This window comes from Scyliorhinus canicula, chromosome 16 (assembly GCF_902713615.1).
Source record: "Scyliorhinus canicula chromosome 16, sScyCan1.1, whole genome shotgun sequence".
Lineage (NCBI taxonomy): Eukaryota > Metazoa > Chordata > Chondrichthyes > Carcharhiniformes > Scyliorhinidae > Scyliorhinus > Scyliorhinus canicula.
The window spans coordinates 107971926-107996926 of record NC_052161.1 but is presented as its reverse complement, the minus strand read 5'-3'; the positions used below and the strand labels follow the sequence as shown (position 1 = coordinate 107996926).

The 25001-nt window shown below is 46.8% G+C and overlaps 1 long non-coding RNA gene across 2 annotated transcripts in view; it reads right to left on the bottom strand.

The window, feature by feature from the left end:
• Positions 1-1156: 1156 nt before the first annotated feature.
• LOC119979499 overlaps positions 1157-25001 on the bottom strand; it is a 453065-nt gene continuing 429220 nt past the window's right edge. For both annotated transcript variants that reach the window (XR_005463743.1, XR_005463744.1), the window contains exons 2-5: positions 3234-3348; positions 2380-3104; positions 1717-1848; positions 1157-1226 (exon numbers count right to left, since the gene is read on the bottom strand). This is a non-coding gene — a long non-coding RNA (uncharacterized LOC119979499). The remainder of the gene's footprint in view (positions 1227-1716; positions 1849-2379; positions 3105-3233; positions 3349-25001) is intronic.

The window sequence follows — 25001 nt, the reverse complement described above, 5'->3', positions numbered from 1 at the left end:
GTTTGCGTAAAGAAGGATGAGGGAGCGACCTGACAGAGAAATTATGAAACGTTTTGATAGTGAGAGTGTTTCATCCTGCGAGGATGAGAATAACTAGGTGCAATCCATTTAAGATAGCCACCAAGAAATGTAATAGGGAATTCAGGATAAACTTCTTCAACCAAAAAGTGGTAAGAAGGATCACTCTACTACAGGGTTGAAGTAAATAGAATAGATGCTTATAAGGTGACGCTAGACAAGCATATGAGCAAGACACAGATAGATTGCGCTGAGGGAACATGGGAGGAAACTTCAGTAGAACATCATCAGCATTGGTGTGGACTAATTGGGATAGTGGTCTATATATCCTATGTAATCAAGCCCTTCTGGCCACACACACTCTTCAAGTTCAAACTGGCAGGATAACCTCTCAACCTAGGTAGCAACCTAGGGCTGTTGGCTGTCATAGAACTGGCCAGTGATGCCAGTCATAAATTGAGAGAAAGGAGACAGCAAAACGTGACAATGCAAGAGAAAGTTGTGCATTTTCCTCTTTAATGTTTGCAGAAGAGCTGATTAAATTGAACGAGTTGTTTCTCTGAATACTATGCTGCACTGGATACAAAGACTAGCATTTGTATAGCACTTTTCAGAGCCACATAATGTCCCAAAACACTTTGCAGCCGATGGAATACATTTTTTTGAAGTGATATATGCAATTTGTGCATAGCAAGTTCCCACATTCAGCAATGTGATAATGACCACTATTCTGCGTTTCAGTGGTGTTAATTGAGGGATACATATTGGTTCAGGACACATCATGGCGAAGACAGGACCTCAGATGAATCTCTCATCTAAACAATGGCGCCTCTGACAATGCAGTGCCCGTTCAGCAATGATGTTTCAGTCACTCGTGGATCTAAACCTTTGAACTCATAATAAGAGTGGTGCCTACTGAGCCAGCTGACAGCTTACTCAGAGAGGTCTGTCTTCAGCTACAACAAGGAGGGAGTTTAACCCTGGGTTAGGACACTTCAGCCGCACAATTAGCATTTTTGACAGCAGTCTGTGACTAATAGAATGCAGTGTGAAACCAAGTTAATTCGGTCTTCACTACTCCAGGGGCACTGAGACTAATAGATGATTCGATAACACTGTCAAAACGGAGATCAGCTCACCAAACACAGGCCGTGGATCAAATCTGTCCATATAACTCCGTTCCATGCTAGCGACTGTCATCTCAGGAGCTGTGTCAAATTAATGAATACATTACTTCCATATTTAATACTCATTTAAAAAGGATTTAATATATTTGTTCATTTGCGCAATTTCATTATTTTCTCCAGTAAATTATCCCGGGGGAATAAAACATCTTGATAAATGATAGTTTCTCCCTGCTATGCTGTACTGCACAGACCAATTAGAACAGATGATCGTTCCTAAGCTTTTATCATTTACTTCTCTGAGTTATTTAATTCAGTCAACTAATTCATAAGCTTCTTAACCTGGAATCATTTTTGAATCTTTCCAATAATGAGTGTTTGCAGAAGCTAATAAGGCCAGCCACAGGTTTGGTACCCCTGTTGTATAATGTGTAATATTCTTTGATTGGGCTGATGTGAACAAAGAACATTAGACTTTGTTTTATAAACAAATTTATTAACTACACTACATTAACGAATAACTAAAATGTTGAAGATGAATATAGTTAGAAATAAATGTCTAACTCTAACTTACACTAAGATACGACAGAGTTGTTCTCATCTGCGACTGCTATCAACTCCTTACAAACACCTTCTGAAGGAACACATGGTGCATCCAGGGTCCCGGGACTCCATACTCGCCCCACCTGCTGGTCGGATCCTAAAACTACAGCAGTAAAACATAACTTATAATACTATAGTATTATAGTATTTACAGTGATGATCAATTACTCATATTATATACAGCTGATAGTCTACCGATCATCACACATCTTCCCAGGCTGAAGAGGCTGAACCACATTGTCAAATGTAGGGGAGACCAGATATAGTGGGGGGGGTGGGGGGGGGGGGGAGGTCTCTTCCCAAAGAGCAACAATGGGCAAGTTAGATTTCTACAGTAATTCTGAAGCTTTCATATTACCAGATTTAGTAAAATTTAAATTCACAACTTGCTATGGTAAGAATTGTCTCCTGGGTGGCTTGTCCAGGTGTATTATAGATACAATTATATAGAAAAATACCAGGAGGCAACTGTTAATCAGAGATCCACAGCCCAGTAAGGAATAAGCGTCTTCAGGTCAGGAAGGTGTGGGAGGAAAAGACAGATTGGCAAGAAGGAAAATCAAAGGAGCGATCCTTTGAATACATCATTTATTTAGCAAGTAAATAGAAATTACATAAACAACTTGCAGTTTACCTTGGGGACTGGCTGTATATAGAAGTTCTGTGTTCCTAATGGAAGACTGGAAATATAGAATTGTATTTTGCATCAGTCATCAATTACTAGAATAATTAAAAATTAAATATTAATGTAAATGAATCATTAGCAGCCGTGAGCATCTCTAAAATTGTATGTGCTGGGAAAGAGAAAGTGAGTTCTGATACAACAGCTTAGTGCAAAATCTAGATCTCCCTTCCTCTGTGGCTGGCTGGCCAATGATTTTGTATTGAAACACACAGACCGGGCGCTAATAGGTTCATTCACTGCTCCATCTTGTTTTCAAGTACATCAGCAGTTGGGACACTACAGTTGATTCCCTTGTTATCTCTCTTAATGGGCCAAATAGCCTCTTTCAGTACTGTACTATTCTACGATTCAATGATAAAGGCAGGGGAATGGTTCTCGGTGTCCTGAGGATTATTCATCCCTCAAACACGATAATTAAAAAAGTTATGGTCTGATCATATTCACTTTTCTGTTTGGACAAGCTTACTGTGTGCAAATTGATTCTAACATTTCCTACATTACAACGGTAACTACAGTTTAAAACTACTTAACTGGCTGTAAGCACTTTGGGAAGTCGTGATCAATGCTGTGTAAATGCAAATCTTTCTTTCTTGCATCTTGCAGTGTGAACCCGCGGAAGACTCATTTACTCTTTAAAAGGTCATGGAAAAGCAGGTCCTGGATTATCATGAAACCTGCAAAACATAGTGGTCTTCAGAATATACAACAAAAATATTCACACACATCAAACTTTGTGAAGAAAATTAAAGAATTTCAGGTTGATTTTAAAATTCAGTAAAATAGCAAGAATGTTGCACATATACCTGAAACAAACACCAAACCCTTTTCCTTGATCTTCTTCCATTCCATGTCTATACCGCAGAACTGCTTCAAATAACTGCAATGGTGCCCGAGGACCAGGACAATGTAAAATCAACCCTGTCACCAGGAAAGGAAAATATTGCTTTTTAAAAGAATAGAATGACTGACATTTGTGTAGCACCAGTCATTGTTCTAGCTCATTCCAAACGGCTTACAACCATTGATGTATTTTTGAAGCATAGCCACTGTGTAAAGTAGGAAACACAGCAGGCAAGTTATGCATAACAAGTTCCTTCAAACAGCAATATGATCATGACCAGGTAATGACCAGTCCAAAAATATGGAGGTTAGGTGGATAGGTTATGCTAAATTGGCCCGAGTGGTTACGGGGATAGTGTGAGGTTTGGGCATGGGCAGGGTGCTCTTTCAGAGGTGCATATTCGATGGGCCGAATGGCCTCCTTCTGTACTGTAGGAATTCTATGATTCTATGAGGCATTGATGAGATCGAAATACTGGCCAGGACTGTTGTACTTTAAAATAGATCTATCCATCTGAGAGGACCTCATTTTAATAGCTCATCCAAAAGACAGCACCTCGAGCAGTGTAACTGGAGGCTTCATGCTCAAGTCCCAGAAGTGGGACTTCAACCCACAACCATTGAGCACAAAGGTGAAAGTGCTGGCAACTGAAGCACAGCCGACACCTGCATTCAGTCTGCAAATCTTTGGATAGAATAACCCCATTAATGGTTGGAACGGAAATGCCATATCAACGTGAATGAAAACCATCATGGGCGAGGCAAGCAAAGATTCTGCCTATTCCCCAGGGGAATGGAAAAGGGAAGGAGAAATGTTCTATTGATGTTTCAAAATATGTAAGGCAAGTCCAGGAATATATAACTGAGAATTATATTGGTTTTAAATGGAAGACAGTTCAGATGGCACAGTGGTTAGCACTGTTGCTTCACAGCGCCAGGGTCCCAGGTTTGATTCCTGGCTTGGGTCACTGTCTGCGCAGAGTCTGCACATTCTCCCCGTGTCTGCGTGGGTTTCACCCGGGTTTCCTCCTACTTGTTAGGTGAATTGGACATTCTGAATTCACCCTCCGTGTACCCGAACAGGCGCTGGAGTGCGGCGGCTAGGGGATTTTAATAGTAACTTCATTGCAGTGTTAATGTAAGCCTACTTGTGACAATAATATTATTATTAAAGATGACATGATTTGTGATGGTACTGCTTGTGGGTTAATATAGATAATTTAACATTGCCTGAAATCAGCACCAGTACTACCTTATTCCCTCATACAGATTCAAATGCCAAGTGTATAGGTGAGATACTGATGTAGCATAGCCTACGCACGAGCAGGAAAACTCAAACTGTAATGCCTGATTGCTGCATTTAATAGCCCATGCGCATACTCGAGAGGTTACTGTCCAAAATACTGCACACTTGTTAACCATATAGTTACTCTCTGTGAAAAAGCTGGGTCATTATTTATGCTGTGCTCCCTGCAACTTCACAGACTGTGCCGATGATGGGTTGAAGAGGGAACTTGTTGCTCATTCTGGTGAGTGTGCTTTACACTCAATTAGCTCTGTTTTATTACTTAGCTCCAGAGTCACCAGGTATCCTTATGATACGACCACGAGGTTCAAGTTCAAGTTCAGATCAATGACTCAATACACCAATTAGTAAGGTTCAAAACAAGACACGTTTATTAATACACAGTTATTCACTACTCATGCATATTGTACTAAAAGACTAAACTATTCCTACCATTAATAGGCCAATACTTATCTGGACAAGGGAACCCGCCGGATCAGGGAACAATGGCCTCTTGCTCCGTACTGGATCTGCAGGCTTCCAGCTGGTATGGACTAAGGGGTCAGGAGTGTCTATCTCGTAGCGTGCGTTGTATGACACTTACTTGGTGGTGCAGCAATTGGCCAGACCACTTCTCCTTACGGTCAAGTTCTTCGAGAGCTGCTGAGATGGTATGCTGAGGGGGCCGGCTAAGAGAGTGAACTGAACTTGGGACCTGTCTTTTATAGGTCCCAGGGGCTTCGCTTCATTAATATGCAAACTGCTGGTTTAGGTGCTGTCTGCTTTCTTTGCAGACAGAATACACAGGAAGATTCTGCAACCTGCTTGTCTTTCTTAAAGTGTCCAATTTTCCCTGCATGCTTTGTAAATCGCCATTTTGGGTCGGGGAGCTGCCGACTTCGGTGGCTACAAACTGTCTTTCTACCTGCTGAATCATGCAGTGTTTCAAGCTCTGGTTGTCTGAGCTGCCCATTGCTACATCCCTTCATATCGGAGGCACTCACAACTTCACTGCATGAAAGGAAGATGGTCCAAGAGAATGAAAAACTGTATAATGTGCTGTCAGGATGAAATGAAGATTGCTAGAGACATTGCAGAGTAGCTCACCAGGTTCAGTTACATTTAATGGCCATTTTTAGCAATGCTGCAATCCACTGCTCCATAGTGGGATTCAGTATGGTGGGAGGGTGGTGTTTGAGTGTGGGGGTATGGTGGTCTGGCAGGGATGTCCGTACTGATATTCTACATACAGTGTGTCATTTATTTCAATCACAAAAAGAAAAAACAAATGTCTGGCATTAATATCGCACCTTTCAAGGCCACAGAATATCCATAGGTATTTCACTGCAGCTGATGAATTACTTTTGAATGCAGTCACTATCGTAAAATAGAAAATGCCGCAGCCAATTTGCACACAGCGAGCTCACCCAAACAGGAATGAGATTCTTACCAGAAAATCTGTTATTGTGATGTTGATAAACAATGGCCATCGGGGATAACGCCCTTGCTTTTTTTTTTAACCTCGGATGACGGTCTGTGTGGAGTTTGCACATTCTTCGTGGGTCTGCGTGGGTTTCCTACGGGTGCTCCGGTTTCCTCCCTCAGTCCAAAGGTGTGCAGGTTAGGTGGATTGACCATGCTAAATAGCCCCGAGGTAGGATTGTGGGGATAGGGCAGGGGAAAGGATCTGTGTAGGGTGCTCTTTCAGAGGGTCGGTGAAGACTCAATGGGTTGAATGTGCCTCCTTCTGCGCTGTAGGGATTCTATGATTCTATGACCGCGTTCCATGGGATCTTTTATGTCTCTCTGAGAGGACACACAGGCTCTCAGTTTAACATGTCATCTGAAAGACAATGCAACACTCCCTCAGTGCTGCACTGGCATTTCAACCTTGATGTTTATGCTCAAGTCCTGGAGTGGGGCTTTGAACATACATCTTCTGGCTCAAAATCAAAAGTACTACCCAGTAAGCCAAGGCTGATGCACTTTTGTGGCATGACGCCACAGGAAATTATCTTTCTGTGCTTCAGTGCCTTTTCTTAAAATAAATTCTCGGGGTGTACCTGTCATTGCCAAGGCTGCATTTATTTCCCATCCTTTGTTGGCCTTGAGAATGTGGATGTGAGTCCCATTCTTTATTTTAAATGTTTTTGTTAAGGCATTAATATATATACATCAAACACAACCAAAACCAAAAAGAGAACAAGCAGGAAAATCACAATGCAAATAAATAACCAACACCCCAGAGTCCCCTTCTTGAACCTGTGTGGTGAAGGTAATCCCACAGGATACTGTTTGATAGGTAACTCGAGGATTTTGACCCACAACAACTTGCCTTTTACATGGAAAAAAACATCCCAAAGGTAATGAGGAGAAAATGGACACTGAGCCAAAGAGACTGATACTCAAAAGGATGATTATAAGTGTAACCAAAAACAAAGGTGGGCTATAAAGAGTTGGAGGATCAGACTTCCAGAGAGTGAGAGCTATGGGCCTGAAACCAAGGCTGCCAGGAGTGGATTGAAGTTTGCTGTGCGTATAAAGCACCGCGGCATTGGCATTAAACTATATCAAGTTTAGAAGGATGGGTTAGTAAATTTGCAGATGACACGAAGGTCGGTGGAGTTGTGGATAGTGTTGAAGGATGTTATAGGATACAGAGGGACATAGATAAGCTGCAGAGCTGGGCTGAGAGGTGGCAGATGGAGTTTAATGCGGAAAAGTGTGAGGTGGTTCACTTTGGAAGGAGTAACAGGAATGCAGAGTACTGGGCTAATGGCAAGATTCTTGGTAGTGTAGATGAACAGAGAGATCTCGGCATCCAGGTACATAAATCCCTGAAAGTTGCCACCCAGGTTAATAGGGCTGTTAAGAAGGCATATGGTGTGCTAGCCTTTATAAGCAGGGGGATTGAGTTTCGGAACCACAAGGTCATGCTGCAGCTGTACATAACTCTGGTGCGGCCACACCTGGAGTACTGCGTGCAGTTCTGGTCACCACATTATAGGAAGGATGTGGAAGCTTTGGAAAGGGTTCAGAGGAGATTTACTAGGATGTTGCCTGGTATGGAGGGAAGGTCTTACGAGGAAAGGCTCAGGGAATTGAGGTTGTTTTCGTTAGAGAGGAGAAGGCTGAGAGGTGACTTAATAGAGACATATAAGATAGTCAGAGGGTTAGATAGGGTGGACAGTGAGAGTCTTTTTCCTCGGATGGTGATGACCAACACGAGGGGACATAGCTTTAAATTGAGGGGTGAGAGATATAGGACAGATGCCAGAGGCAGTTTCTTTACTCAGAGAGTAGTAGAGGTGTGGAACGCCCTGCCTGCAACAGTAGTAGACTCGCCAACTTTAAGGGCATTTAAGTGGTCACTGGATAGACATATGGATGAAAATGGAATAGTGTAGGTCAGATAGGCTTCAGATGGTTTCACAGGTCGGCGCAACATCGAGGGCCGAAGGGCCCGTACTGCGCTGTAGTGTTCTATGTTCTATGTTCTATAATTAAATCGGATGTTTCGACGAAAAGCTGTTCCACCAATAAAATAGAGTGAGTCACTTTCTTTGTGATCGGCGCCTGACACTGGGTAGAATCTTGAGGTGTTCTCAGAAACAATAAACGGTGCAGGTGGAAGCAATTAATTGAACGGGAGACAAAATGTCTGCCTCCCAGACTCAATGGTCCAAATGGCCTCCTTCTGCGCTGTAGGAATTCTATGGATTCTATTTAATGGAGTGGATGGCTGGCTGGATGCGATTCAAATATGGCGCGCAGACCTTTGAGCCCTGCTCATCCCTGCTGCATGATTAGCCAGAGCCCTCAGCTGTACTTATTCAATCGGTTGGCCAGCCACTCCACCCATGAGCAGGATGGTCATACAGTCCCAGTTCTGTCTCAATGTCCAAATGGACATCATCCAGGAGTCTTAAAGGAAGTGCCTAATGAGGTAGTAGATGTGTCGCTACTAATTTTCCAAAATTGCACAGATTCTGGAACGTTTCCATCATACTGGAAAGTAGCAAATATTTACCCCTCCATTCAAGAAGGAAGGGAGGCAGGAAACAGGGGCAGGATTCTTCTACCTCCCCCCCCCCCCCCCCCCCCCCCCCCCCCGCCGGAGAATCACCGGGGGGCGGTGTGAATCCTGTCTCGCCGCACCGACGCTGGATGCCGGATTCTCCGGCGCTGGTTTCTCGGCGGGGGCGGGAATCTCGCCGCACCGGTCGGGGGCCGTTGGCAGCGCCCCCCCCCCCCCCCGGCGATTCTCCGGCCCGTGATGGGCCGTGGCCGCCTGTTTTTGGCTGGTCCCGCCGGCGTAAAATACACCAGGTCCGTACTGGCGGGACCTGGCTCTGCGGGCGGTCTGCGGAGTCCTCGGGGGCGGGGGGGGGGCGCTGGGGGATCTGGCCCCGGGGAGGGCCTCCACGTGATCGGGGCCCACTGATCGGCGGCCGGACCTGTGCCGTGGGGGAACTCTTTTCCTCCGTGCCGGCTGGTGTAACAGTCCGCCGTGGCCGGCACAGAGAAGAACCACCCTGCGCATGCGCTGGGATGACACCAGCACACGCTGGCACTCCTGCGCATGCGCCAATGGTGCCGGCCACGGAAGCCCTTTGGCGCCGGTTGGTGCAGCGCCAAACCTACCGCCGCCGGCCTAGCCACTGAAGGTGTGGAGGATTCCGCACCTTCCGGGCGGCCCGACGCCAGAGTGGTTCACGCCACTCTTTGGCGCGGGTATGGCCCGCCCCGCTGGGCAGGGGAGAATCCCACCCCAGGTATCTATAGGCTAGGTAGCTTGATGTCTGTTATGGGGACGTGTTGCCAAATTAACTAGATATGGCAGTTATTAATGATAATATTGCTTTTCAGAGTTGCCAGGTATAAATGATACCATCACAAGGCTTTACCGGAAATCGATCAAAGGACCACATGACCAGTTAGTCAGTTCAAGTTCAAAGATGGTTTATTTACACATAAGGATTACTTCGACATGCAACACAAAACACTACAAGTTAAACTACGCCTAACAACTGCAATAACCTATACTTAACTTCAGGGCAACCGGCTCTATGCAGATGGACAAGGCCTTTGTCCGGATCTTGTGTGGCTGGGTGGAAGAATTGGCTTTGTTTCTGCTAGGCTCATCTGTCTGGTACCGATCGTTGGTCTTGAACTTGTCTGTCTGGTCGTTATGGTGCATTTGGGTTGGCATAGGCCGGATCCAAGAAAGACCGAACACATGGTTGTGTCTCTTTTTATCCCTCTGGGATTTCACGCTCTTTGGGGCGGTACTTAGATTTGGACCCAATAATTCAACAGGCTTCGATCACTGCCTTCGATTTTGGCCAATAAAGGGGCGGTGCCTTGATGGCTGGGCGTATCCTGAGCAGTCATTGACCTAGGCCTTGTTTGGGCTTTCTTAGCAAAGGGAGTGGTGGCGGTTAGTCTGCATCTGTATCGGTTACCTGAGTACAGTCCTTTTGTTCTGGGGAAATGGGCCATTAGAATGCAAACGAGCGGGGGTTTCGATCGTGTCTAGCTATCTGGGTTGCAAATACACACACAAGCTCTGAGTGTGTCTGAGTCCTGGGTTGGCCATAATTCCCATGGTCCTTTGCAGGTGGCCATCTGAGATGGCTTCAGTATATGTTGGAGTCAATCATTAAAGGGGTGCTGTCTGGGCATTTAGAAAAATTCAAAGTAATCGGGAAAAGTCATCATATTTTTGTGAAAGCCATGCTTAACCAATTTATTTGAGTTCTTTGAAGGAATAACTCTATAAAGGGGAACCTGTCGACATACTATTCTTGGATTTCCAGAAGGCATTTCATAAGGCAGGACAACAAAGGTTAATCCAAAAAAAAGCTCAGCCATGATCTCATTAAATGGCGGAGCAGACTTGATGGGCTGAATGGCCTACTTATTCTCCTATGTCAAATGTTCTTATGGAGTGTGAGGTAACATATTCGATTGGATAGAAGACTGGCTGGCTGGAAGAAAACAGAGAGTATGCATTAATGGGTCTTTGATTGGTAGATGTGACTCGTAGAGTCCTGCAGAGTTCTGTGCTGAGGTCTCAACTTTTCACAATTTTAGCCAATGACTTAGAAAAGGGAAACAGGGGCATGACACAAAGGTAGGTAGGAAAGTATGTTGTGAAGAAGACACCAGGGGCGGGAATCTCCGCCCGCTGGCGCTGAAATCGAGGAACGAGATTGGGCGAAGAATCGGTTCCGGCGCCAAAATCATGGTGGGCGCTGATTTCTCACCAAATCGCAATTCTCCATCACCTCGACAGTGACACAAATTCATTCCAGAACGCACGTACAGTAAAAACCATTTGCATATCATTAGTAGGCTGGACCCGATATTCTCTGGGGTCTCCAATGGGCAAAATTCCCACGGGCATGGTTCACTTGTGCATTTAAAAATTATGAAACCGGTGTCTGGCTGGTGAGGGAGAGTGAGGAGGTCAGACATGGAGTGGCGTGACTACGGGCTGCTGGACCGGACACTGCATTAATGGGACAAATGCCCGGGCAGTGCGGCCAACGTTCCCAGCATGGCCCGCTGTAACTGGACCACGCTCAGGAGCACTGCTGCGCTTTCCAAGTGGCTCTGACACATGGCTGCCTGTGAGTCGGTAACCCTGTTCTCGGCCTCGGTCAGCATCAGGCCTTGGGTATGCTTTTCCACAGCCGCAACTCTCGCCCTCAAAGCCTCCACCTGTGACGCCACCCGTGCTGTGTTAGCCTGTGCGGCATGCATAGTCGGCACCACCTCCTGCTCCTGCACGCGGTTGAACTCCCCCAGGTGCTGGATGCTCACCAACAGCATCTCATACAGTCCATGGCTGTACAACAGCACATTCAATGGCACTGTCCATTCCAGAAGTCCGAAACACATCTAGATGGCAACTAGTCCCTGAGGTTGGTCCGCTCCTACGACCGTTCGCCCCCTCAGTGTTCCTACCTCCACCTGATGTACTGGAGATGCCATGTGGTGCACACCAGAGGGTTTCCCAAGAGCCGGTTCACTAAAGTGCCCAACCAAGATGAGTATCTCTGGGATGTTGAGGATGTTGGAGACAGCTGTGACGGGAAATCTCAAGCTCAGAGATGTCTAGGGTCTTCCGTCAAGGGCTGCTGTCAGTGCTGCTGCCGTCATCACTGCTCGGCACATGTGGGGAGGGGGGGGGAGAGCTCAGGCTGTGGTTGTGGCACTGGCTGAGGGCGGGGGACACCAGATGGACCCACCCCATCACCAGCAGGTCCTGCAGGCACAAGAGAAGACACATGATTAGTCCGTGGGCTGGGGGGACGTGGTTGTGTTGGGGATGGTGGGGGTGAGAGTGGTGTGGGGGTGAGGATAAGGGGAGAGGGTGGTTTGGGGGTGAGGGTGGGATGAGGGTGTGGTGAGTGTTCACATACATGGCACGGGAACCACAACTCAGTGGGGTCTCATTTCCTCGCCCGCGGCCGATCTCCATCCCTGTGACTTCTCTTTCCTCTGGGCCGCCGATCACATCCAGGGCCCTCTGCTCAACCACGCTCAGGGGCCGCAGGTCCAGCGGTCCCCTTCCAGTTTTCTCCTGCTCCCAGCGGTTATGGGCGGCTTTCTACTGGGCAGGGAGAGGGGGGAACAGAAAATGACAGTGTTAGACGTCCGACACATGCAGCCCAGGGGGCCGGTAGCTGGTAGCCTCAGTGGCCAGGGCACCCGGCTATGGCAGCCGGTATGGGTGCTGGCATCTGGTGCAGGGTGGGGTTCGGATGTTGTACAGGTGAGGGTGAGTCATGATTACGGGAGTGTGGGACAGGGGTTAGTGCTTGGGCATAGAACTGCCTACCCTCCCTGGCTGCTCTAAGCAAGTCGTGCAGTTTCATCTGGCACTGCATGTCCAGACAGTCTTGCTGGCCACCTCTGCCACCTTCACCCAGACACAGCGAACGGCAATGGCTGGCAGCCTTATTCCCAGCCCGGGATAGAGTGTGGCCTGCCTCTCCTCCACCACTGATGCATTATCAATTGCAACAAGACGAGAGAAGAGAATAATTGAGGCTTTATTAAGCAGAGATGTGTATCCTCCTGCAGCTGCTACCAGAAATGGGAGCAGCTCGGTGTGCACACACATTTATACTCCGCCTACTGGGCGGAGCCAGCAGGCAGGGATCCACCCCCGTACCTGTAGTACAGGAGCCTTACCGTATTACCTATAATACAGGTATTATACATACATTCTACAAACAGTGGTGACTACCACAACCACATCCAGTAGGGTCTCGAGTTCGGCATTAGCGAACCAAAGTGCTGCTTTCCTCGCTGCCATCTTGCTGGGTGGCATGGTGTGGGGAATGAAGTGTGTACATGCAGCTGCAGCTTATCAGCCTGCTGAGTGTCAATCGCGAAGCCAGTGAATCCCGCACCATTTCTCATTGGAATCGATTGTGTTCCACGTGGCACTGGTGCTAGCCCCTCAACAGTCACTGAATCTGTCCAGGTGAGGCGCCAGTTTTGCTGTTGTGGAAATCCACAAATCTTGCCCTGGCATCAACTTAGTCTCAGGAATGGAGAATTCCACCAAAGGAGTTTGAAGCTGGATATAGATAGGTTGAGTGAGTGTACAAAAATTCTGACAGATATAGCACAATGTGAGAAAATGTGAAGTTGTTTACTTTGGCAGGAAAAATAAAAAGGCAGAATATTACAGAATGACTACCGAATTGCAAGGTGCAGAGGGATCTAGGTGTTCTCAAGTCAGTCATATTAAGATAGTCATATTACGATAATCACAAGCTTTACAAGATGTGTCCATTTGTGGAAGAGTACATAAACAAAGTCAATGATAAGTCTAGTAAAAGATACAGGAGAGGCCAAGGGAGTGGTTGGGATGTGGAACTCACCACCACATGGAGTAGTTGGGCCAAATAGCAAAGAAAGACTTGCATTTTTATTGCACTTTTCATGATCACTGGACAACTCAGTGTTTAGAGACCATGAAGTACTTTTTGAAATTACTGTTGTAATGCAGAATACCCAGCAGCCAATTTGCACAAAGCGAGCTCCCACAAATAACAACGTGGCAATGAGCAAAATCGATTTTTTTTTTTTAGTGTCTTTGATAACCTCAGGCTGTTCCAGAGCACTTCATAGCCAATTAAGTGCTTTTGAAGTGCAGTCAGTATTGCAATACAGAAAACACAGTATCCAGCAGCACACAGTAACCTCCAATAAACAGTAAAGGCATCATGAGCACAGCCTGGTTTTTCTTTAGTGGCTTTGTTTGAAAGATAAATGTTCAGGAGACGGGAGAATTGGCCTACTCATCTTGACGCAGTAGCATGAGACCTTCACCTGGAAGGGCAGACGGAACCTCAGTTTAGTACCTCAGTCGAAAGATCCAACCAGTAGCAGTCCCTCAGTGTTAGTGTTAGAGTGTAAGCCTGCACTCAAACCTGAACCTGCAAACTTATGGCTGGGAGGCAAGAGTCCTTCCCATTGAATTACAGCTGGCTGCAATGTTCCCATTCAAAGTTAGTAGATACATGTAAGCAATAACTAAATGCATGAAGGATCAAGGAATAGAAGAATGTGGTGAGAGGGTAGTAGTGTGGAAGGAGGTATATATCGAGCATAAACATTGGAATGGACCTCTTGGACTGAGTGGCCTAGTTCTGCGCCTTAAATGCTATAATTTCAATAATGTGAAGCAAGAATTGCAATCCGTGATTTAAAACTTCAAACTTTACTTTGGTTTTGCCTGAAGACGTTCATTTCAACACAATTTTGGCCATTTGGGTGTCAGTAATATTGGCAAGTGTTGACCTATGTGTAGTTATATGTGAAATATTGTCTTGGAACCTATCAACATGAATGATTTGTTACCATGGATGAAAACAAAATGCAGAAGATGAAAATGTTATATAATTGGCCCCTTTTGTACTGTAAACAGGTTGGGGCTTTTAAATGCATTCGAAACAATCTCCTGTGAATTCTGCAGTTATAAAGCAATATTACTCTTTATTTTACGCTGTCACCTTTCTTTACTTACTTGTGAGCAAACAATAATTAGAAAGTAATTGTAGAGCTGTTGTATGATATGTAGCGAGTCAGTCTTCAAATAGTTGACAGTTTAATTTGGCAGTCGGGCTCCCCTTTCTCTGCCTCTGTGGCCTGAATTGTAATTATTATGCATTCAAATGAAAATCAAAAGAATCATTTAAAATGTGCTTGGTTTATTTCTCTTTGCTGGTTCTGTACACATCGGGCAGCATTCCCTTGGGACTCTCTGCTTGTACGGAGGCTTGCTGAATACTAATGTGGTGATAAATGTATTTCCATGGCAGAGTTACTTATTATTCATGTGACTCTGAATGGAGCCAAAGGGCATTTTATTCACAATCATGAACACATCTCCCACTGATTGATCCGAGCTTAATAGAAAATGATCAGGTGTTTCCAAGTGATATGGTATGGGGCAAACAACTGCGGAGAATTGCTTTTACTGCAGTTTCCCCGGAGTGCCTCCGTGGGGGAGGGGGTGGAAGTTTTGTTCAACGAGAATGTTGTTAACATCCGGGAATAGAAGTTAGAAAGAAGAACTCGCATTTTGAAGGAGAGTCATTGTTGTAATGTAGAGAAGCTGTCAGTCAGTCATCTGTGCACAGCCAGCTTCCAACAAACATCACTTATGAGAATAACCAGCAGTTAAATATTGGCCAGGGAACTGGGGGAAACTGCATTGTTCTTCTTTGACGTGGGGGCATGGGATCCTTTACACACCTGAGAGAGTTCGACCGTAAACATCCTAACCAAAATAAAACAACAACTTGCATTTATGTAGTGCCTTGAAATACAGTAAAGTCTCTTGGCAAAAGTGATACTAAATACACTTTCGGCACTGGGCTACAGAGGGACATATCAAGGCAAATGACCCGAGGTTTGGCCAAAGGGGTAGTTTTTGGGAGGCATCATCAATGTGGACAGAAGGTAGAGAGACGGTTGTAGAGGGAATCCCTGATGAAGGTAGCTAATGGTCGATAAAATTGGGAATGCATAAAAATCCAGAATTGAAGGATGACAGACACTCCAGAAGCTTGTGAGATTGAATGAAACCATGAGAGATGAGGAGGAGGAACAAGGCCATGGAGGGATTTGAAAGCTAAAGGTAAGGATTTTAACATCTGAGACCTTGTAAGCAAAGTCAGCTAGCGCAGGGTACTGGGTGAACAAGACATGGAGCAAATTAATATTTAAACACTAGCATTTAGATGAGCAGTTAGATGGCAGATTGGGCTGGAGATCATTGGAATAGTCAAGTCTTATCAGTAGCAAAGGTATGGATCTGAGTTTCAGTAGAAGATTGGCTGAGGCAGAGTCAGGTTTAGGTAATATTATGGAAGTGGAAACAGGCGAGTTTGTTGATATCACGGATATGTGGTTGGAAGTTCATTTCAGGATCAATCACAATGCTAAGGTAGCAAGTGGTCTGATTTAGCTTTAGACAGCTGCTTTAGCCACCTGCGGTGGCCACGTCCCGATTACAAAATGGACACTTTGCAAAGAATGCAGGGAAAATGGACAATGCTGAGAAAGCAAGCAGGTGCAAGGTTTGTCTGTTGATTGGAGCCGTAGCTCCCAGACAGGATTGATACTGCAAAGCCATTACCATACTAATGAGCCATCTCCGGGGACAAAAGAGAAACATTTAGGTAAACGATACTAAAGCAGACACCCCCGCGCCAGAGGAGACTAGAACAAAGCAGGTCAACGGCCACTTAGGACCCGCCCAGCCATCAGGGCACCCACCCCTTTATTGGAGGAAATCGATACCGATGATCAAGAGACGGTCCAATTAATTGGGACCAAGTTCAAGGCCCGCCCAAAAGCGCGCAAAGCCCACTTTGAGTATAAGAAGAAGCCCCCAAGAAAGAATCGCTCTCTTGGCCTTGGCTCTCAGCGAGGAGAGACCTGCCCAGCAGCTGCACCAGAACAAGCAAGTCCAAAGTCAACGCACGCTACGAGACAGATGCTCCTCGCTACTATTCCGTACCAGCTCAACCCCAGTAGCCTCAGAACCGGACAACGGCCATTGTTCCTCTGACTGAGTGGGCACCCGAAGCTAAGTATAGGCTTTAGTAGTAGTGATAGTTTAGTTGGTATGCATGCGTATATTTGACTGTGTGTGTAAATAAATGAGCATTGATTTCGAACTTACTAACTGGTGTATCGAGTCTTTGATCAGTATTCGGTTTTGAACCTTGTGGCGGTATCGAAAAGATACCTGGCGACTCTTGAGCAAACGTAATTAGAATTAAGGAAGGCGACCACATTAACCGCCATAAACAGAGCCAATTAAAGAGAGAACACAATGAGCAACACTGCCAGGAATGGAAATAGTGCTATAGAATGGAGTTTGTAGTGGGCTCCACAGATAATGGTTTCAGTCTTCCCGATATTTATTTCGAGAAAATTTCTGCTCATCCAACATTGGATGTTGGACAACTAGTGTGACAAAACAGGCGGTGAAGGGGTCATGAAGCTGAGTGCCATTCAGCATTCATGCAGAATTTAGGATCAAAATTTGTTAGTCCCTGAATATGGGCACAAGAATTGTGATGCGGCATTAACCAACATCCATTACTTCTGATACAGGCAGCATGCTAACCTTGTGTTGTTACCTAATGAACACCAGTTAAAGCTTTCTGCACTACTCACAGCCAGTCCGCACCTCATATAGGGAAGGTGCACTGAAACTGGAGCAAGTGTTGGAAGCCTCTCTATAATTGATGTTGACGTGGGAAACACTCAATAAAGGCATAAAGTGAGAGAGGGTGGGATTCCAGATTTTCCAATGCTACATTTGAGGACTGGTCAAGGTGGTGTAGAAGAGAAGCGATGTTCTCTAGTTACAGGGAGCCAAAAGGTCCTGCAGACAAACTCTCAGAAGGCAATGGAAGCAGATAACTAATGCACTCAATTCCTGGAGTCAAGCCTTGAGCACATGGGTACAGTGCCGCAAAATTTCAATGACCTCACGCGAGTGGTCAAGGTCAGCGAATGTATTTTTAATTGTCATATCCCACCAACTACATCACTACCCTCAGGCACTGCTCAATCCACCACATCCCCATCACTCACCTACCAGAAGGACACGTACCTAATATTCACATGCTGCACCTCACCCCCACAATCTTAGCACGGTTGCAAGCCTCACATCCACATCTCACAGATTGCACACTTCCAGCTATTTCCCCATGACAGACTGTTGATAAAACACTAACTGACACATCTCCATCTGTCTTTCAGGATAAGGTGACACATAACAGGAGGCAGCAGATGCTAACCAAGTGCAGCAGCACATCAATAACTTCATAGAGGAGGCAGTGATGGCCATCACTGGAGTGGCCACTGCTGAGGCTGTGGCCAGTGGCTGAGCTGAAACTATCAAACATGATGCTATCCTCAGCGTTAACCCTTCTCACATCCCACTTTCCCCTCATCATATAATCTCTTCTAATTGAGAATCAGCAGATGCCGTAAAGATTCACCTCCTGCTTCCCCCTCCCTCCCCCCCATCACAAACTATGCTTTGTGCCTCTCTCGTTTACCCTAAATATGGCACTTGGCTTGGCAATGAGGAAATAGTAACAAGTGAAAGAACAAGATGACAGTGACGACGAAGAAGAAGCAACAACACTGGCTTTCACATTCACAGCCATCAGCCCAGGTATTCACGCTTCACATAATTTAGAGGCTGCATTAGAGCCAACATATGCACACGGTGACACAACACGCATTAGCAGTCCACAGCCTGGGCATGGTTAGTGGAGATGCCATCACCCCAGAGTGCAGCACTTCTACTTATAGTATCAATATCGATCAACACTCTTAGGTATAAAAGTGAAGCGAGCGAGATTTACATTCATAGAGCACATTAACACATCTCACAGAAACAGCAGTGAGAGCAGCACACATATAAAGTACTTTTAAATTAACATTCAGATAAACCTAGTAGCTATTTGTGCACAACAAAATCTCATAAATAGAAGTAAGGTGAGTAAACAGTTAGTGTGTTTGTTGCTGCTGGTTGCGGGAGGAATTATGATCTGGATACCAGGGGATTTTCCAACTCTTCAAATGATCCCATAAGATCGTCAATAATCAGGTTAGATGTGTGGGGCCTCAATTTGTTTTTATAATTTCTGTTATGGCCAGCTGAGGAGTGGTAGAATGGTTCACCTTTCTTCTGCCTCTCAGCTGACTACAGCAGGTATTTTGAAAATAATTTGTTTACCATTTCAGTGAGTGTTTAATTGTTTAAGTGCCGTGGCTGTAAAAGGCACACATAAACAGGTTTCCTTTGAAGTTTTAAAAGGAAATAGTTTTATTGTACTGATGTAGTAGTCAAGGAGGAGCCCAGAAAGGAGAGTAAAAAACAGGTTTATTTCCTTGAAGAAGTACTTACAAATAACAGTCCCAGTCGGTACTACGCTGCAGCTCAGCTCCTACCTGGGCTGGCTTTTATGGTACTGAATTAACTATCCTGCTTATGGGCCTCCGCCCCTCATCTGGGGAGCTTGTATTCCACAAGGCTCATGGGGAGATTAATCGGATCGTCCCTGTCATAATATACACCAGTATATCATGGTGCAGACACACACACTGATTGACACACAGCAAGACCAATCAACACACACAACACCGCAGCCAATCACCAATTAAAGCACACTCACTATAAAGACAGAGGGCATCAGTTTTCCCGCTCATTCGGGATGCAGCCTCTCAGAAGGACAAAACTCACAGCTTGCAGCACAGATCTTCACCATGTGCTGATAGTATAGACTGGTTAGGATAGGCATAGATCTTTAGTTTAAACTAACATAGTGTCGACCCAGTGAAAGTTTGTTCAACAGTTTCTAGCTTAATAAAATAGTGTTGTACTATTTCAAGTGTTGGTAGCCTGTATGTGTTACTGCTGAGGTAAACGCAGTCTCCACGGATCCAGAGTACCCAACACATCATGGTACCAGTAGTTGATGTTCGAACTTCTTGGACCTACCTGCAAGTGATCTGCCTTCCACCAGCGTACAGCCATCCTGCAACATGGACAGTGTCCGCCCGTTGCCGCCGCTCCGCATCACCGGTACCCTAGGGGCCAACTGGAAGATCTTCAAACAACGCTTCCAGCTCTACCTTGAAGCCACAGACCTGGAAGCTGCTTCAGATGCCAGGAAGATCGCTCTCTTCCTCTCCACGGCCGAGGACCACGCAATCCACATCTTCAACTCTCTCACCTTTGCTGATGGTGAAGACAAATCAAAATTCAAGACGGTCCTCGTCAAATTTGACAGTCACTGCGACATCGAGGTGAATGAAAGTTTCGAGCGCTATGTCTTCCAACAGCGTTTTCAGGGTAAGGATGAACGTTTCCAATCCTTTCTCACCCACCTCCGCATCCTTGCGCAGTCCTGTAATTACGGGTCCACCTCCGACTCCATGATACGCAACCAGATAGTTTTCAGTGTTCAGTCGGACCCCCTACCCAGCAGCTCCTCAAGGTTAAGCAGCTCACCCTAGCGATTGCCATCGAGACCTGCGTGCTGCATGAACACACCACTAATCGGTATTCACACATCCAAGCGGCTGAAACGGCAGGGCAAGGTCCCCACGAGGCAGAACGGGTCCAAGCAATCAAGCAACTCCAGGGCCTCAGCCTGGATGAGGGCGGCCATTTTGCACGCTTTTCACGGCCTCCTGCGCATGCGCGCACTGAACGAGTAGACGGCGACGTCGACGAACGCACTGCGTAGGCGTGCACCACATACGACCGCACCGCACTGGCGCAGCGCATGTACTGGCGCTACAACATGCGGCAACTGTGGCTTCGCCCACTTAAAGCGGCAGTGTCCTGCCAAATCCCGACGCTGCCTACAATGTGGCAACCTTGGCCACTATGGTGCTTTATGCAGGTCTGGTGAACCTACCAACTCTCGTCGCTCCAGCCAGCCTTGCAGGGATGTCCGTGCCATTCAACCCACGGTCACCGAACCCGATTCTGACCTGCTGCCTGATATTGACACCGAGGACCCGAAGGCGCCTTTTCGAGTCGGTATCATTACCAAAAATAGGGTGTCCCCGAAGCAAAAAGTCCAGCCTCTACCGGTATATAGCATCGATCCGGACGATGAGTGGTGTGCCACCCTTACGGTCAACCGGGCCCAAATGCGATTCCGCTGGACACCGGTGCCTCCGCCAATCTCATTGTCTGAACTCCAAAGCCTTTGTGTCAATCCAGCCATCCTGCCATCAGCCTGCCAGCTATTAGATTATAATGGCAATGCCATTGCTGCCAGTGGCTCATGCCAACTTGAAGTGACGCACAGGTCACTGAAAGCCATCCTTCCCTTTGAAATCGTGGGATCCTCAAAAGCCTCCCTGCTTGGCGCGCAGGCATGCAAGCTGTTGAACCTAGTCCAGAGGGTTCACTCTCTCTCCCCCTGCTGACGCGTCTGCCTTTCAGGACATGATTTTAGGGCGCAGCTCGACGCCATTATTAACCAATACCACGACGTCTTCGAGGGCATGGGCGCGCTCCCGTACACCTATGAGATTTTATTGAAACAGAATGCCACGCCTGTGGTGCACGCACCTCGCAGGGTCCCAGGACCCCTTAAGGACCGCCTCAAGCAGCAGCTGCAGGACCTCCAGGACCAAGGAGTGATTTCCAGAGTCACGGAACCGTCCAACTGGGTCAGTTCCATGGTATGTATAAAAAAGCCTTCCGGCAAACTGAGGATATACATTGATCCCAAGGATCTCAACCACAATATTATCCCATTCCCAAGAGCGAAGAGCTCACATGTGAGATGGCTCACGCCATGCTCTTTACCAAACTCGACGCCTCAAAAGGATTCTGGCAAATCCAGCTCGATGATTCCAGCAGGAAACTTTGCACGTTTAACACCCCCTTTGGAAGATATTGCTACAACAGGATGCCGTTTTGGGATCATCTCTGCATCAGAAGTGTTCCATAGGATTATGGAACACATGATGGAAAGTATTGAAGGCATTCGCGTCTATGTCGATGACATAATCATCTGGTCCACCACTCCGCAGGAGCATGTTAATCGCCTCTAGCGCGTCTTCAGACGGATACATGAGCATGGCCTCCGCCTCAACAGGGCCAAATGCTCCTTTGGTCAGACAGAAATTAAATTCCTCGTGGACCACATCTCCCAATTGGGTGTGCAGCCGGATGCAGACAAGGTAGCTGCCATCAAAGCTATGAAGACACCGGAGGACAAGAAGGCGGTCCTCCGTTTTTTGGGCATGGTCAACTTCTTAGGGAAATTCATCCCTAACCTCGCCTCTCACACCACGGCTCTCAGGAACCTGGTCAGGAAGACGACAGACTTCCAATGGCTCCCTGCCCACGAACACGAATGGAGGGAACTCAAGGCAAAACTGACCACGGCCCCGGTCTTAGCTTTTTTTGATCTAGCCAAGGAGATAAAAATTTCGACCGATGTCAGTCAATCTGGCATTGGAGCTGTGCTCATTCAACGTGATGAGGCCTCTTCATGGGCCCCGATTGCATATGCGTCGCGTGCGATGACCCCCACTGAGCAACGCTACGCGCAGATTGAAAAGGACTGCCTGGGCCTTCTGACTGGTATTGTTAAATTTCACGATTATGTCTACCGACTCCCTCAGTTCCCCGTCGAAACAGATCATCGCCCGCTGGTCAATATCATACAAAAAGACCTGAACGACATGACGCATCGCCTCCAGCGTATTCTTCTCAAGCTACGGCGATACGACTTCCAGCTGGTATACACCCCAGGCAAGGACCTCATCGTTGCTGACGCTCTCTCCAGGTCAGTCACCACTGCATGTGACCCAGCAGGATTTGTCTGCCAGGTTGACGCCCATGTGGCATTCAGAGTACCCAACACATCAGTCCCCCTGGCTCTCATGGGGTTTATAACATCACACCCCCTCCCCTGTAGTCTGTAAGTCCCTCTGAAGAAAGTGGAGCAGGAGGGCACCTGCTCCCCTTTGCCCGTGGCTGCACTTCTAGGAAAACCCGGAATGCAGACATCCCCAAGGTCGGCTGGCCATTTCCATGGATGTATTGGGGTGGCTGGTGGGAGCTTCCGCTGCTCCGCATGTGGTGCATGGTTGGAACAGCCGTTTGATCGTGCCACCCAGGCCTGCCCAGCACATATAGCTGCTGGCCAGCACCTTCATTTTCAACACCCTTTGTGTCCGCTGTGAAGATCCTGGAGAATTGCCTGTCTGCCCTGGCTTGGGATCACGATGCAAGCTCCCCACAGGAGAATGCTGTCTTCCACACTGAGCTCCTGCATCTTGGTGTCAAAAGCCCATAGGTCCTGGGCAGCTTCCCTTTCTGGTACCCATGTAAGACGATGTGGCATACTAATGCCAATACTGGGTCCTATTGCGTCCAGTCGCATAACTGGGTGGCGGTGACCAACAAGGTTCCCAAGAAGTTGAGCAGCGAAACAATTTTGTCAGCCCTCAGGGGGAATGGAGGCGGGGTGTCGGCAGCAAGAGCTTGCTCAGTGTGTCCGCGTTTGCAGTCTGCAAAATCGGTGATGGTTGAAAGCGTACCCATAGGCTTCTCACACCAGGCTCATCGCTGAATCAGGATGAACGCAAGTGCCACACCACCTTGGATCATCCTCCATCAACTCCGGGAAGGTGTCCCGTCTGGCTGCAGCAGCCCTTGGCCAATTGTCCTGGTCCTGACGGTGTTCCGTCCACGGTGGGAGGATCCGGGGGTCTGGGTCCTAGGGGGTGCTGTTCGACGAGTCAGCCAAAGATCGACTTTTTCAAAATGGTGCAAACCTGATTACTTTGTGAAGAGAGGTGATCGTGCTCCAAATGACTAGCAGCACCGACTGTAGTTCTGCTTTATCCTCATTGCCAATTTTGTAGTTGAGGAGGAATCCTGAAAGGGAAGACACAAAAAAGGTCCTTTTCCAAATAGAAGAACGTATTTAGAACGAACAGGGACCCATGAAAGCATGCGGTCCCCATCAAAATGCCTATCTAGTCCTCAACTATCTGTGTTTTTGTTCAGTGCAATCTAGGATTGTGTGGTGGCTTGACTGTATCATTAGTTTGACCTTTGAGATAATAGGGTGTCTTTGGGTCCAGCTGCAGATGTGCCCCGCGGATACTGGCAGGGTGTCTTGGACATTTAGGGGTACTGGTAATGGCAGAATGCTCTTGGGTAGGGGTAGGCGACTTAATTCATCCACATTAGCAATTGGCATCTCAGGCCAGTGCTGAAAAGTACAGTTGTAAGTCACCAACAGCAGGGCCTTAATACTGCACCTTCACCGAGGCTATGGTGGTATGGACTTATCTTCCCTTAACAGGCCCAGTAATGGCATATGGTCAGTCAATATGTCGAACTGTTGATTGTGCACATGCTAGTGGAATCTCTTCACAACGAATATAACTGCTAAACCCTCCTTCTCAATTTGGACGAGGTTTTGTTCTGTTTCAGAGAGGGTCCTTGAGGCAAAGGTGATAGGGCGTTCCGAACCATCTACTGTTTTGTGGGATAAAACGGCCCCTATTTACCATAAGGGGACACATCACATGTCAGCATGATTAGTTTCCCCAGATCAAAATGCACCATGAGGTTTGAGGACTGTAACGCTTGCTTCACCACTGGGAAAGCTTCCTCTTGGGGCTCTCTCCATTGCCACCGCTGATCCTTCTTTAATAGCTCCTGTAACGGTGCCAATGCAGTGGCTAAATTCAAAATAAACTTTCCATAGTAATTGACCACACCAAAGAAGGAGTTTAGCTTGCTGACATCTTTGGGTGCAGCGTCATCTCGTGAGGCCTTGCCCTTTTCTTCCATTGGGGGCAACCCTGTCGCATCAAAGCCTAACATCCGGTAGTGGGGAAAATGCTTGAATCCATTATCAAGAACTTTATAGTGGAACATTTAGAAAGCAGTGGCAGGATCAGTCAGAGTCAGCATGGATTTATGAAGGGAAAATCATGCTTGAAAAATCTTTTTTTTCTTTTAAATTTAGAGTACCCAAGTCATTTTGTCCATTTAAGGGGCAATTTAGCATGGCCAATCCAACTAGCCCGCACATCTTTGGGTTGCGGGGGCAAAACCTACACAAACACAGAGAGAATGTGCAAACTCCACACAGACAGTGACCCACAGCCGAGATCGTACCTGGGACCTCGGTGCCGTGAGGCAATAGGGCTAACCCACTGCGCCACAGTGCTGCCCTATGCTTGACAAATCTGTTGGAATTCTTTGAAGAGGTAACCAGTACAGTTGACAAGGGGGAGCCAGTCGGTGTGGTATATTTGGACTTTCAGAAGCGTTTAACAAAGTCCTGCATCAGAAATTATTGTGCAAAATTAAAGCGCATGGGACTGGGGG